This window comes from Anabrus simplex, chromosome 7 (genome assembly GCF_040414725.1).
Source record: "Anabrus simplex isolate iqAnaSimp1 chromosome 7, ASM4041472v1, whole genome shotgun sequence".
Classification (NCBI taxonomy): Eukaryota; Metazoa; Arthropoda; class Insecta; order Orthoptera; family Tettigoniidae; genus Anabrus; species Anabrus simplex.
Genome location: NC_090271.1, coordinates 164,514,701 through 164,531,476, shown reverse-complemented (window position 1 = coordinate 164,531,476; position 16,776 = coordinate 164,514,701).

Below are 16,776 nucleotides of genomic sequence, written 5' to 3'. Positions count from 1 at the left end.
TAGACACTTTGGCGTATGTTCGTATCCCGCTGGGAATATTTTTGTGTTACCCAAAGATGTCTAGGTTATTCTTACAAACTTGGGCAGGTCAAATTGAGATTTACAATAGTGAATGTGGTTTGACGAGCCAATTCCGAAGGCTAGATAGGATTAGGATCATGGTTCGAAAGCTGGAAGAGACTAATAATTGGTATCCAGATAATTATTCAATTTAAGAATGGTAGATAGGTAATTTCGTACCAAAGGCGCAAATTAGGAATCTGGCAACCTAACGTTCAGATAACTTGAGTCTAGAGTCCCATGTTCAGTTTTTACGAATGATAGTAGGCGGACATGAAAGGGCGAGGTTTCATCGGAAATCGTCTGTTTAGAAAATAGAGTAAAATCTAAATGTATTACGTTAGGAACATCGGCAAAAATGTTTGATTTAAATCACGCTAGGAAGAATGAGAAATACATAGCCGATAAGTAAGGCGTGTCGTAGTAATAAAAGAACTCTATTTGAGTCAGAGAACTATAAAAAGATTTCTCTAATGAGGTAGAGTGGTTGATGACGCGTCCTTCAGACATGTGTTGATCTTGACATAGCTTGGAATTTGTGTGCAGATCAAATTTCAATTGCCAGTAATGATAATTTTATTTGATTCAGAGAAAGGCTAGGAACTTAAGATCGCCTCAGTCTTAAGAAATGGTGGTGATATTTACAATAAATGGTGATGATTCGAGACTGGTAAACCTATGTTGGAATATTAGCCTGGAGTCGGAGGTATTTATCGTAAATATGGCCCAGTACTGTTGTCTAGTACTTAGATTAGAGCCCAAAAGACAGGTAAATTAATAATGTTCGGATTAAAAGAATTTGGGGCTATAATATTAGTAATTTCTTTTTAAAGTTATGATAACGCGTTTGTTTGTTATGCGCGGTAGACGATAAATATCCCAAATCATCAGGAAGCTTCTATATGGCGAATTTTGAGGCCATGTTTTCTTGGTGTATGATTAGCGTAAATCATAGAAGCTTTTCAGTAAAGTAAATGGTTTTCGTATGGAGTACACAAGATACGGTATAGGATACTAGGTAGTGGGGAGCATCCATGCGTTTTCCCGAATACGTATTTGGTATGACGTTGACGATGAAGGAGTTGTTAGAGGAGATGGCCAAGAGGGCAGAGCAGGCCGAGATGAGGGAACAGGAGCGTATGAATGAACTTTCGAGTAAGTTGGAGGAACAATTTAAACAAGCTGCAGATAGGACGGACGAACAATTTAAAGAAGCTGCAGAGAGGACCGAGGAACAATTAACACAGGCGGCGGAGAAAACTGAGGAGCAACTTAAGGTGGCGACCAATGAGTTACAGGGGAAAAACGATTTCGTTCGTACATGCTGTTTAGAAGGCATGGGAAAATTAGAGAAACAGCTAGAGACAGTAGAACTTAAAACACAGACGCAAATTGAAAAGATTAGAGATTCAGTTGAGGAAATCGCCGGTCGGGTGACAGAACACATGACTAGCACAGATAAGCGGCTGGGAGACTTATCGTACACATTAGAAGAAGCTACAGCAGAAATTACACTCCAGCGAGGTGCGATTGATAAGTTACGGATTGACACAGAGACGAGGTTGGAAGAGTTCACCGTGGACATCAGTAAACAAATTACAGAAGCTCAGCAGAAAACGGAAGACAAAATTGATCTGAAACTTAAGATGAAGCAAAAGGAGACTGAGGAAAGACTGACAGAAATAGAAACTCAAATTCGATTGGAAATGAAGGAGGACATCACAGAGACAGGCAAAGAAGTCAAAGATATGATAATGGCTGATAGGGAAAGGAACAAGGAAGATCTACAGGTACTTGGTTCGAGTCTGGAGACGTGGACAAAAGTTTCACAGAAAAATCAAGTGAAGATGGAGGTTGTCGAGAAGGAAATCGCCTTTATGAAGGATAAATTAGAATTGTTGGATTTACGAACGGACAAAGAACTTAGTAAATTGAAATGTACAGTTCGACAAACTATTATAGAAAAGGCACCAAGTCAAGTTAGCGATAACGTTGCGTTGAGCGATCTTCTACAGTTACCGCGTCAGGAGGTCCACTGTTCAACTCCGAATGAGACACATAACGTTCCTATTTACAATATCCTGCGGAGCAATGAAGAAAAACCACGGAAGTTTACAGGAAATGATGAGAGAACACCTAAAGCATTCTTGCGTGAAATTGATGATTTCTTAGCTGATTGCAAGGTACACCAGAGCGTAAATTGAGGACAGTAGAAAGATTTCTGGGTGATTCAGTGGCTGAATGGGCGAATGCTTTTCGTTACACTTTCACTACGTATGAGGAGTTTAAGGAGGCTTTTCTCAAAAAGTTCTGGGACGTATCGACGCAGCAATCACTGAGAATGGAATTGTATTCACGCAGATATACGGCAACGTCGATAACGAAGTATTCTCCTTTTTCATTTCTCAGATGCTCAAATTTCGGGACTTAGACATGCCACCGAGCGAGAGCGAATTTATAGCAGCAATCTCTCGGCAATACCTCTTGAAGTGCAGAGGACATTAATTGCAGCTAATGTCAAAACTGCAGCAGAGGCGGAATTGGTTTTAAGACAGCTAGACTTAACATCTAGTCAAAACCAGCCAAGGTTGAGGCATGTTGAGGCTATCCATACGGTAGGGGTGGAAGAAGTAAGCAATCCACCGAAAGTAAGGAAGCGAAATGATTATCAAAGCTTAGGGACTCAAACAGCGACACATGAGCAAACCAACAGGAGTGCTGTACATCAGGATGGCAATTGGCAGCGGAGAGACAGAAGAGATCAGCTTCGAAGAAATAATTATCAAGGTAATGGCTTAAGTCAGCGAGGACACAGCTATCCAAGCGGACATAACGGGAGGACCTATAGATACAAGTATCGAAAATATGGTGGACCCAGAAGACTATATTATCGTTGGGACGAGAAAGAGCGAAACCCCAGAGGAGGAAGAGGATATTACAGGAGAACCATGACCAAAGAAGAGAAGAGTCAAGACAGTACATTGAAGAGTTGAGAGGAAAAAGGCAGGAGGAAGACCGGTGGAGAGGAGCCATACAAGCCACTGGTAATGAAGAATGTCATGGGGCTGAAAGTGTTGCGTACAGGGAATACCGTGTAAGGCAACAGGAAAATAGGTTGAATCCCAATGCTCCTAATTATGAGGGCCGAGGGATGGACAACAAAAAAAGCACAATAGATGATGAGGAAGATAGCCTGGATTTGACCAATGGGAATAATAATGGATGGAATGTAGTCTCCGTAGACAGTTGGATTGTAAGACCCGAGGATTTATTGGAAGAGGAAGTATCACAAAATTATAATTCTGTAAAGCGCTTACCCGTAATATATACTAGAGCTGGTCATTTACGAGTGAAAACTTTGGTGGACACTGGAGCGTCGAATAGTGTGGTATCTCAGGTCTTAATTAATGAGTTAAAATCACGGATGAAGGTACTCACTATTCCTATATCAAAATTGTACCGGACAAGACAGCTGTGTGTAAGGAGCAGGCTCTTTTGGATATTCAAATTGGAAATTTAGCTATGTCACATCCCTGTGTAATTCTAACAAAGATGGAATTTAAATTTAATTCTTGGTGCAGATTTTCTGGGAGAATACAATGCCTTGATAGACATGGGAAATAATAACATTATTTTTTGAACACAAAAATTCTAGTGAAGAGTTGAGATTAGACCAGGTTGAAGAGAATGTTGGAGATGAGCAAATTTGGACAGCATCTGTAACCGAGAGAGAAGAAGAACCTTTTGAGTTTCCAGTAAATTTTGTAGAAAATTGTAATGAGCTCGCAGAATATTTTGAGGCCATGACGATAAACTTAAAAGCCGAGGAGGATGAAAATTTTCAAAATTGTTGCCAGAAAAATTAGCGGAAGCACCAGTGAATGAAGAAGCTCGTGGGAAAATGAAAGAGATTTTAGAACAACATAAGAGCGCATTCGGATCAAAACCAGGAAAAATACCTAACTACAAGTACAAAATTATCGTGAATAACTGGGAGCCATTTAAACTGAGGCCATATCCCTTTCCCGAGAAGATATTTCCTCAGGTGAAGGAATTGGTTGATGATATGGAGAAGAATGGAGTCATTACCAAATCGCCCACGCCATTTTTGAGTCCGATCATGGCTGGAAGCAAATGGTTCTGTGAGGGTATGTTTGGATACGCGTGAGGTTAACAAGCGCTTAGTCCCCGAGTACACGCAGGCTCCAGCAATCAAGGACATTTTAAAGAGGTTCGGAGGTATGTAATACTTCGGCACCGTTGATTTAACTTCATCATTCCATCACATCGAATTACATCCAGAATCTAGTATGCTAACTGGTTTCATGTTCAACAACCAGACCTATCATTTCTTATGTTTGCCATTTGGCTTAAAAAATTCAAGTTCTGCTCTTATCCGTGCATTGGAAGATAATTTAAGTCCAGACATAAAAGCATTTACTATCATCTACATCGACGACATAATTTTCTGTTCGAAAACAATTGAGGAACATTTGGACAAAATTGACCGTCTCTTGGCAGATCTTAATCGCTGCAATTTCAAGGTAAATCTGGAGAAATCTCATTTTTGTAGCAGGAGTACCTTATTTTTGGGCCATGATATCGATGGGAAAGGGATCAAGCCTAATCCGGCGAAGATATCAGCAATACAAAATTTCCCGAAACCTACCAAAATTAAGCACATCAGGCAGTTTTTAGGACTTTGTCAGTTCTTCTCTGATCATTGCAAGTCGTATACAGATACTGTAGCACCATTACAGGAGCTTTTGAAGGTGAATTACACATGGAAATGGGGACAAGATCAAGATGAGGCTTTTCGAAAGACCAAAGAAATGCTGGCGAAGGCAGTGAAGCTAGGCTACCCTGCATATGACCGTCCTTTCATAATTCAAACGGACGCTTCAAATGTGGGCATAGGAGCGGTTCTGTATCAGGAAAATCTAGAGAACGAACCCAAGATCACTTATCTGGCATTCACAAGCAGGAAGTTACGTAACCATGAGTTAAAGTGGACTGCAACGGAACTAGAAATGCTGTCTATAGAAGTTGCCCTAGGTCAGTGGAAGAAGTATATTTATGGATTTCCGATCATCATTAGAACGGACCATAAGGCATTAACTTTCACGCTAAAATCCAATGTAGGTAGCGACAGGGTGTACAGATGGTCGTTATTTGTGCAACAGTTCGATCTGACACTAGAACACTGCCCAGGCAAATTGAACAACGTGGCAGACGCACTCAGTCGAAACTCGGATGAAGTTGAGGCTACTGTAAATTTGGCAATGTTGGGCGAAGAGGACCAAAACATTTTAGACAAATTACCAAGTTTAGGCCAAGAGCAGAAAAATTACGGACAAACCAAATTACTGATTGATTATTTTAATAAGGAACTCGAACCCGGCACCCCAAGTTTCATCGAGGCACAAAAGAAGGCATCCCAATATCACTACTTCAATGACCTTTTGCATAAATTTATTGATGAAGAACACACTAAATTTCGTATTGTTGTTCCACCAGTGTTCCAGATGGACTTGATATGGTTAGGGCATCATACTACTGGATACGCGGGTATTGAGAAAGTTACAGCTGCGTTACAGGAAACTTTTATTTGGCCCAGAATGAGGCGCATGATTCAACAAGTCTTGCGAACCTGTGACACATGTCAGCGTATCAAACCTAACACTTTCCTATTAAAACAGCAACCTAGACCTGTATTGCCCACAATGCCCAGGAAACTGTTCGCAATTGACTATTTTGGAGCGTTACCTGCAGGACGTCATGGTGTGAAATATATTTTAGTCTGCATGGACGTATTTTCTAAGTATGTAACATTGTGCCCAGTACAAAAAGCCAACACGAAATCTGCACTACACCAGATTAAAAATAAGATCATTCCGAGAATGGGTAAGCCAGAAAGCATATTAAGTGATCACGGTCCACAGTTCACCTCGCCTGCTTTCAAGAGGGAGCTTGATAGGATGGAGATAAGACATGTGTTGAGTTCAGTGAGACATCCGGAATCTAACCCGAGCGAACGTGTTATGAGAGAGATAGCAAAGTACTGTCGCATCTTCATACCAAGAGAGCACTGGAAATGGCCAGATGTGGTTCCAATTATTATGGAAAGTATAAACTCTACCAAGCATGAAAGTACCGGACAGATTCTCAGTATTATTCATCTCAACGAATACCCCTAGCGTCCATGGTACGAGAAAATCCAATGCCCAAGGGACCCAAGGCCGTCTGCAGAATTATGAATACGAGAGACTGCTGAAAAATTAAAGGCTCAGGCAGACAAGAGGCTACGCAGAAGCATAAACAAGCGGTTTCATCGACAACTGCGGGATGATGAGCTTGTACTGATAAAACGTCCTCAGAGCTCAGATGTGTCAGCGCGTTTCTGACAGAAGTTTGCTGAATTGTACATAGGTTCATATAAAGTAACTCAGGTATATGGAAATAATTCCTACAAAGTTTGTAGTCTAGATGGATCTACGGAGAATGTTTTCAATGCCTCGAACCTCAAAATTTATTATCCCAGAGGCCAAATTAGAATAGATGACATCCCAGAAGAAGAACAAGAAGAAGAAGACGAAGGAGAGATGGCAGAAGATGAGATTGAAGATGATGGAGAAGAAGAGGAAAACCCGAAGGATGGACCCCTGATGGTGGAAGATGACCATGAAGAAGACACGGAGAATGTCAACTTCACGCAGATGGAAAGAAATAATTATTCAGAGGAAGAAGACTGTGAAGAGTGTGGTAGGGTGCAGCGACGTTTTCACGCGTTACTTGATATCTACTACAACATCCGCCAAGATAATGATAGACTATGGGAAGAGAATACAAATTTGCGGGACGGCAAATAGTACTATAGAAAAAAGATTTGCATATATCCAAATGATAATAAATAGTCAAATAATACATTAAGAAAAAAAATACCCCATATTCATTTTTTCCCTGGGTAAGAGAGGGATGAGCCGTATCCTGCCGGCCCATAATAATAATTAGAGTATTATTTGACCCAATATGTAAAATTTATTCATAAAAGTTACAGTCTAACATGTTAAAGCATCGTATCCCAAGATAGTTGATACCGGATGTTGAGCAAGACAGTGAGTCGCTGGACATTGCTTCATATTTCCGTATGACCGTGAGAAAGGGTGGCGTAATCAAGCGCTGGCAAGGATCGACACGTGTATTAGATGCTGACCAAGCAATATATTTCAGCCAATGGGAAATTAAGGACTTGGGAAACATGGAGGCCACACCGCGCCAAATCTTAATTCCAGAATGACCAACCTGCTTAGTTGCTAAAGTCAGTTTATATCAGTAATCGGTTTTCCACAGTTTCAGAAGTCAGATATATTTGGAAATGTAATATAAAAATTGGTGGAAGCGATTTGCTAGTGTTTGAGCTGTGTTTGTAAATATATCACAATAAATATTGTGTCATCATATACGACGAATTTTCTGATTGGTGGTTGGTTCAGACACCCGGGAACCCCATTATTGATATGGCGTCACCAAAGCCTCCTCAGTAACCCAAGCTCTGAAGAGCGTCACTCTGTGTTAAATGCTTGGATAGTGCGGAAGCAAAAACTCTGAATTGGTGATCGTGATTCCAGTAACAGTATCTGGTTCTAAATGATATTTTAAATTGTGCAGTTGGAAGATTTTACTGTTCTTGAGTAAATGGAATAGTATATTTTGGCAGAGTTTACTTTCAATATATAAAGACGGTGCTTAGTGACCGATGTGTAGCAAGTGTAGTGGAGACGTGCTATTGTTTCACTACTTCGAAACGGTCGCATTCGCGGGGAACTTCCGTAGCGAACCGTGTGCTGGTTTTAAACTGCATTCTCACCCTATAAGTGAAATGTATTATAATTATATCAGTGTGTTTAGCTGGTCTTGTAAAGAGAAAGGGTATTTCGGCTCGTAGCATTAAGCAGCGAAGATATTGTCAACCATAGTCTTCTGTGTTCCAGTGGATTACTTTTCAGCAAGATGATGGCGATGCATGCAGAAGAAAGAAGTGCATTCTCACATGTTAATGCTGTGATTAACATGGAGTAAATCCCTCAATCAGCGGGGATGTAAGCTGCTATCCTGGTATCTCGAGAGTCGTCGGATGGAATTCAGTTAAGATGCAAGTGTTATTTATGGCATGATATGTAAATTATGTTAAGGTACTAGGGCAGTGTAGACAGAATTTTTAACTTCATGTAAAGTAAGCCTGACGGCATGTGTTTGTTTAATTTTGTTACTATGATAGATTCGGATACGAGAATAATGCATGTTTATTTTATTTTCATTTTGCTTTATGATTAGATGATTGGGAAAATGAGGGATTGATAGGATTAGTTGTTGTTTATTTACATATGTTACTTAGTATAGGATATTCCGAGTGTTCCTTATATTTATATGCTAGAAGGGCTAGATTGACAAGTTCATCTTTATACAACGTTCAATACGTATTAGTTCATTTCATTTCGGTTATCCAGAGAGACATGTATAGATATTCTGCATGACGCATGATTTTACGGAAGCTGATTGAAGGAGCTGCAGAATGTCGTTGTTAAAATAAGATCTTTGAGTTAAGTTGGATTCTGTTTTACCTGATGGTCTGTAAAGGACACGAACTGAGTCTCATAATGTAGAACGCCAATGGGATTTATGAGAAATAATGACATAAAAATTGCATGCCGAATTATAATGTATTTATGCAGGATGATTGTATGCCTGACAAGAGAAAGAATATTGTGCAGATGTATGTGCCTGCTAAGTGTCTTCTGGGTGTATATTGTGATCAGAATGGACAGTATTAATTCCAGACTATTGAGTCTGATGATATTCAATGGTAAAAGCATGCTAAGAAGGTATGAATATACGTGAGTTTCCGTGTAGCCGGCGAAAGGCGTTATCTCATGGCAACTGATTTCTGGCCTGTGTTTATCTATCATTTATTGTATCAATCATACTGATCTGCATTTAGGGCAGTCGCCCAGGTGGCAGATTCCCTATCTGTTGCACCCTAGCCTTTTCCTAAATGATTTCAAAGAAATTGGAAATTTATTGAACATCTCCCTTGGTAAGTTATTCCAATCCCTAACTCCCCTTGCTATAAATGAATATTTGCCCCAGTTTGTCCTCTTGAATTCCAACTTTATCTTCATATTGTGATCTTTCCTACTTTTATAGACGCCATTCAAACATATTCGTCCACTAATGTCATTCCACGCCATCTCTCCGCTGACAGCTCGAAACATACCACTTAGTCGAGCAGCTCTTCTTCTTTCTCTCAATTCTTCCCAATCCAAACATTGCAACATTTTTGTAACGCTAGTCTTTTGTCGGAAATCACCCAGAACAAATCGAGCTGCTTTTCTTTGGATTTTTTCCAGTTCTTGAATCAGGTAATCCTGGTGAGGGTCCCATACACTGGAACCATACTCTAGTTGGGGTCTTACCAGAGACTTACATGCACTCTCCTTTACATCCTTACTACAACCCCTAAACACCCTCATAACCATGTGCAGAGATCTGTACCCTTTATTTACAATCCCATTTATGTGATTAACCCAATGAAGATCTTTCCTTATATTAACACCTAGATACTTACAATAATCCCCAAAAGGAACTTTCACCCCATCAACGCAGTAATTAAAACTGAGAGGACTTTTCCTATTTGTGAAACTCACAACCTGACTTTTAGCCCCGTTTATCAACATACCATTGCCTGCTGTCCAATTCACAACATTTTCGAGGTCACGTTGCAGTTGCTCACAATCTTGTAACTTATTTATCACTCTATAGAGAATAACATCATCCGCAAAAAGCCTTACCTCCGATTCCACTCCTTTACTCATATCATTCATATATATAAGAAAACATAAAGGTCCGATAACACTACCCTGAGGAACTCCCCTCTCAACTGTTACAGGGTCAGACAAAGCTTCACCTACTCTAAGTCTCTGAGATATATTTTCTAGAAATATAGCAACCCATTCAGTCAATCAATCAATCAGTACTGATCTGCATTTAGGGCAGTCGCCCAGGTGGTAGATTCCCTGTCTTCAATTATTTCAAAGAAATTGAACATCTCCCTTGGTAATTTATTCCAATCCATAACTCCTCTTCCACTAAATGAATATTTGCCCCGATTTGACCTCTTGAATTCCAACTTTATCTTCATATTGTGATCTTTCTTACTTTTAAAGACGCCACTCAAACTTATTCGTCTACTAATGTCATTCCACGCCATCTCTCCGCTGACTGCTCGGAACATACCACTTAGTCGAGCAGCTCGTCCTCTTTCTCCCAATTCTTCCCAGCCCAAACATTGCAACATTTTCGTAACGCTACTCTTTTGTGGGAAATCACCCAGAACAAATCCTGCTTCTTTTCTTTCGATGTTTTCCAGTTCTTGAATCAAGTAATCCTGGTGAGGGTCCCATACGCTGGAACCATACTCTAGTTCGAGTCTTACCAGAGACTTATATGCCCTCCCCTTTACATCCTTACTACAACCCCTAAACACCCTCATAACCATGTGCAAATATCTGTACCCTTTATTTACAATCCCATTTATGTATTTACTCCAATGAAGGTCTTTCCTTATATTAACACCTAGATACGTACAATGATCCCAAAAAGGAACTTTTACCCATCTGCGCAGTAATTAAAACTCAATCAATCAATCAATCAATCAATCAATCAATCAATCAATCAATCAATACTGATCTGCATTTAGGGCACTCGCCCAGGTGGCAGATTCCCTATTTGTTGTTTTCCTAGCCTTTTCCTAAATGATTTCAAAGAAATTGGAAATTTATTGAACATCTCTCTTGGTAAGTTATTCCAATCCCTAACTCCCCTTCCTATAAATGAATATTTGCCCCAGTTTGTCCTCTTGAATTCCAACTTTATCTTCATATTGTGATCTTTCCTACATTTATAAACGCCATTCAAACTTATTCGTCTACTAATGTCATTCCACGCCATCTTTCCGCTGACAGCCCGGAACATACCACTTAGTCGAGCAGCTCTCCTTCTTTCTCTCAATTCTTCCCAACCCAAACATTGCAACATTTTTGTAACGCTACTCTTTTGTCGGAAATCGCCCAGAACAAATCGAGCTGCTTTTCTTTGGATTTTTTCCAGTTCATGAATCAGGTAATCCTGGTGAGGGTCCCATACACTGGAACCATACTCTAGTTGGGGTCTTACCAGAGACTTATATGCCCTCTCCTTTACATCCTTACTACAACCCCTAAACACCCTCATAACCATGTGCAGAGATCTGTACCCTTTATTTACAATCCCATTTATGTGATTACCCCAATGAAGATCTTTCCTTATATTAACACCTAGATACTTACAATGATCCCCAAAAGGAACTTTCACCCCATCAACGCAGTAATTAAAACTGAGAGGACTTTTCCTACTTGCAAAACTCACAACCTGACTTTTAACCCCGTTTATCAACATACCATTGCCTGCTGTCCATCTCACAACATTTTCGAGGTCACGTTGCAGTTGCTCACAATCTTGTAACTTATTTATCACTCTATAGAGAATAACATCATCCGCAAAAAGCCTTACCTCCGATTCCACTCCTTTACTCATTATCATTTATATATATAAGGAAACATAAAGGTCCGATAATACTGCCTTGAGGAATTCCCCTCTTAATTATTACAGGGTCAGATAAAGCTTCACCTACTCTAATTCTCTGAGATCTATTTTCTAGAAATATAGCAACCCATTCAGTCACTCTTTTGTCTAGTCCAATTGCACTCATTTTTGCCAGTAGTCTCCCATGATCCACCCTATCAAATGCTTTAGACAGGTCAATCGCGATACAGTCCATTTGACCTCCTGAATCCAAGATATCTGCTATATCTTGCTGGAATCCTACAAGTTGAGCTTCAGTGGAATAACCTTTCCTAAAACCAATTGCCTTCTATCGAACCAGTTATTAATTTGACAAACATGTCTAATATAATCAGAAAGAATGCCTTCCCAAAGCTTACATACAATGCATGTCAAACTTACTGGCCTGTAATTTTCAGCTTTATGTCTATCACCCTTTCCTTTATACACAGGGGCAACTATAGCAACTCTCCATTCATCTGGTATAGCTCCTCCGACCAAACAATAATCAAGTAAGTACTTCAGATATGGTACTATATCCCAACCCATTGTCTTTAGTATATCCCGAGAAATCTGATCAATTCCAGTCGCTTTTCTAGTTTTTAACTGTTGTATCTTATTGTAAATGTCATTGTTATCATATGTAAATGTTATTCCTTCTTTGGCCTTAGTCTCCTCCTCTATCTGGACATTATCCTTGTAACCAACAATCTTTACATACTGCTGACTGAATACTTCTGCCTTTTGAAGATCCTCACATACACACTCCCCTTGTTCATTAATTATTCCTGGAATGTCCTTCTTGGAACCTGTTTCTGCCTTAAAATACCTATACATACCCTTCCATTTTTCACTAAAATTTGTATGACTGCCAATTATGCTTGCCATCATATTATCCTTAGCTGCCTTCTTTGCTAGATTCAATTTTCTAGTAAGTTCCTTCAATTTCTCCTTACTTCCACAGCCATTTCTAACTCTATTTCTTTCCAGTCTGCACCTCCTTCTTAGTATCTTTATTTCTCTATTATAATAAGGTGGGTCTTTACGATTCCTTACCACCCTTAATGGTACAAACCTGTTTTCGCATTCCTCAACAATTTCTTTAAACCCATCCCAGAGTCTGTTTACATTTATATTTACCGTTTTCCACCGATCATAGCTACTTTTTAGAAACTGCCTCATGCCTGCTTTATCAGCCATGTGGTACTGCCTAACAGTCCTACTTTTAAGACCTTCCTTTCTATCACATTTATTTTTAACTACCACAAAAACAGCTTCATGATCACTAATACCATCTATTACTTCAGTTTCCCTATAGAGCTCATCTGGTTTTATCAGCACGACATCCAGGATATTTTTCCGTCTGTTTGGTTCCATCACTTTCTGAATCAGCTGTCCTTCCCATATTAACTTATTTGCCATTTGTTGGTCATGCTTTCTGTCGTTCGCATTTCCTTCCCAATTGACATTGGCAAATTCTGATCTCCCGCTACAATCACATTTCTTCTAATATAATCAGAAAGAATGCCTTCCCAAAGCTTACTTACAATGCATGTCAAACTTACTGGCCTGTAATTTTCAGCTTTATGTCTATCACCCTTTCCTTTATACACAGGGGCTACTATAGCAACTCTCCATTCATCTGGTATAGCTCCTTCGACCAAACAATAATCAAATAAGTACTTCAGATATGGTACTATATCCCACCCCATTGTCTTTAGTATATCCCCAGAAATGTGATCAATTCCAGCCGCTTTTCTAGTTTTCAACTTTTGTATCTTATTGTAAATGTCATTGTTATCATATGTAAATTTTATTACTTCTTTGGCCTTAGTCTCCTCCTCTATCTGGACATTATCCTTGTAACCAACAATCTTTACATACTGCTGACTGAATACTTCTGCCTTTTGAAGATCCTCACATACACACTCCCCTTGTTCATTAATTATTCCTGGAATGTCCTTCTTGGAACCTGTTTCTGCCTTAAAATACCTATACATACCCTTCCATTTTTCACTAAAATTTGTATGACTGCCAATTATGCTTGCCATCATGTTATCCTTAGCTGCCTTCTTTGCTAGATTCAATTTTCTAGTAAGTTCCTTCAATTTCTCCTTACTTCCACAGCCATTTCTAACTCTATTTCTTTCCAGTCTGCACCTCCTTCTTAGTATCTTTATTTCTCTATTATAATAAGGTGGGTCTTTACCATTCCTTACCACCCTTAAAAGTACAAACCTGTTTTCGCATTCCTCAACAATTTCTTTAAACCCATCCCAGAGTCTGTTTACATTTTTATTTACCGTTTTCCACCGATCATAGTTACTTTTTAGAAACTGCTCATACCTGCTTTGTCAGCCATATGGTACTGCCTAACAGTCCTACTTTTAAGACCTTCCTTTCTATCACATTTATTTTTAACTACCACAAAAACAACTTCATGATCACTAATACCATCTATTACTTCAGTTTCCCTATAGAGCTCATCTGGTTTTATCAGCACCACATCCAGGATATTTTCCCTCTGGTTGGTTCCATCACTTTCTGAATCAGCTGTCCTTCCCGTATTAACTTATTTGCCATTTGTTGGTCATGCTTCCTGTCGTTCGCATTTCCTTCGCAATTCACATCTGGCAAATTCAGATCTCCCGCTACAATCACATTTTTTTCCATGTCGTTTCCCACATAGCTGACTATCCTATCAAATAATTCCGAATCTGTAGGCGTGCAGGAGACGAGACTTCCCTGTGACAGCCGCGGGAGACAGAATCAAAACTTTAGCATAGTGTTGAGTTCAACATTTCTTTTCAGCTCGTAATCTACCCGGAAGTACATGACGGATGACCGCGCAGTTGAGCGCTCAAATGCAGCAGAAGGAGGCAATGTTGCCCATTGCTTTCTTCATGATATCAAGGGTTATTTATATGTCTTTTCCCTTACAGGATGATGTTTTACATTGTTATTTGTGATTGTATACTTGTCTCGTTGTTTTAAAAAGGGAACAGGCCGAGTGCTGACGTATTGATGGTTTATCTAGTTCTGTCTAGATCTTTTGCAGTGAATCGGGTTTCACATTAGAATCTGTGTAGCATTTAAGACTTTACTCGATATCCGATGAATAGATGTGTTTAGTTTGATTATTTGAATTGTTGTAAATATAGTGTAGGATATGCCCCTAGTATTTGCATAACTTACATAGCGTCCATTGCGTCTTAATTATTTTCCTTTTCGTCGTAACTTTTCTTTATTATGTAATTTCTATTTAACAGTTATATTTCGGCGACTCTCGGATTTAACTTAAATTTGGAAACCGTATCGTTGTGATGCGATAGTGTGTAACTCCATACGGAAATACCACATGTCAGTGTTTGCGTACACTTCTTGCCAGACAATATAAACAATGGACTATAAGATGCAGCTCAGTCTTGATGTATATAATGTTCTTTGTTGAACTTGATTTTTGATTTCAAATTTTGTCTTATCATTCAAGTAACGTTTTGATTTCCATTCATTTTCTACATTTGTGAGTTCATTTTGACATTATTTTTTTGATTTAATTGTTTTCTCGTAATATGATCGGGGATATTTATCAATAAATCCATCTTACCCCCTATGATTGTTTCTCATTCGTGTTATACCTCCATTTCCTGTTATTGATTGATATTTTAGAGTAGAACTTCGACTTTTTATCCTGACCCAACCGACAACCTACCCACACTCTGCCCAACCCTGAGTTAGTCGGATGTTCATACAGGAATGGAGGCATCGTCCTAGAGGGTATTTACCCCTGGGTACGGTACAATAATAATAATAATAATAATAATAATAATAATAATAATAATAATAATAATAATAATAATAATAATAATAATTTAAAGATGAAAATTCTCGATTTATTCATAATCCTTTATTATTATGGGATGAATTAACATGTCCAACATAATATCCAATTACATTCAGTGTCTCTTCATTGAAAAGATAAGCCAATAAAGAATTTGATTGAGCTTAAATATTCTTTTCGTTAAAGAACTGTGATTCTCACAACATAAAAACAAAGAACAGTTAATGAAGTCTCATAAGTCGTAATTATCAATCTGATTAAGTCGCAATTTTGCTGGATATTCATGAAATTAGAGTGTCAATAAAATTAAAATGTGAATAAATTACAAATAAATAAATTAAAGTAGTTAAAATAAAGTTCCAAAACATCAAAAATGCTTGTACTTCTTTACGTTAAGTCATTAATCTTCTCATTCTTCTTTGACTGTTTTTAAATTGTAACGCTAGCAGAGAAAGCAGAGTTCCAAATATTATAGCTTCAAATGGCTATTTAAATATATTCCGAAATAATTTTCACCAAGTTACTGGATAAATATATCCATATTATTTCCTAAGAAATAAATGTAGGTATCACCTAATAATAAATTATAACCATTATCCTATCAGGTCTTAATCTATCGAGATTCATGATCGCATCTAAGTTCAATTACTATTTCATGGAATTCTAGGGAATATATTTGGTGACTATATCTATTCGTCAATGGCAGATATTTAAATTAAGAAAATACTTCCTTTCATCAAATCATGGCTTCGACAACAAATACCAAACAAGACTCATTAAAACATGTGAAATCCTTCTAGAAGAAATCATGTTTACACCTAAATATATTTATTATTTTGAGATTTTATTTTTGATGACTATATATGTTATCAGCCTACGGATTCCGTAACGTATTTCACCGTATCAGTATTTTATTAACCCAAAAACATGTTATGCTGCTATTAAAATCATGCCGCGAACACGTCAGTTATAATCAATGGTTAGTATTACGTCATGTAATTACTACCAATAAATCGCATATACCTATCTCTCTCCATATTCCAGCCGTAAACATCATAACTTCGCATTATTCATATCAATAAATATATCCCTCAGAATATTTATAATTTTAATCTCATCATTACGACGTATAAACATTTAATTACACATATACATTTCCAACATCTCTCCTTTAGCGGCGTATCGTCTCAATATTCTATTATCGAATGACAACGATG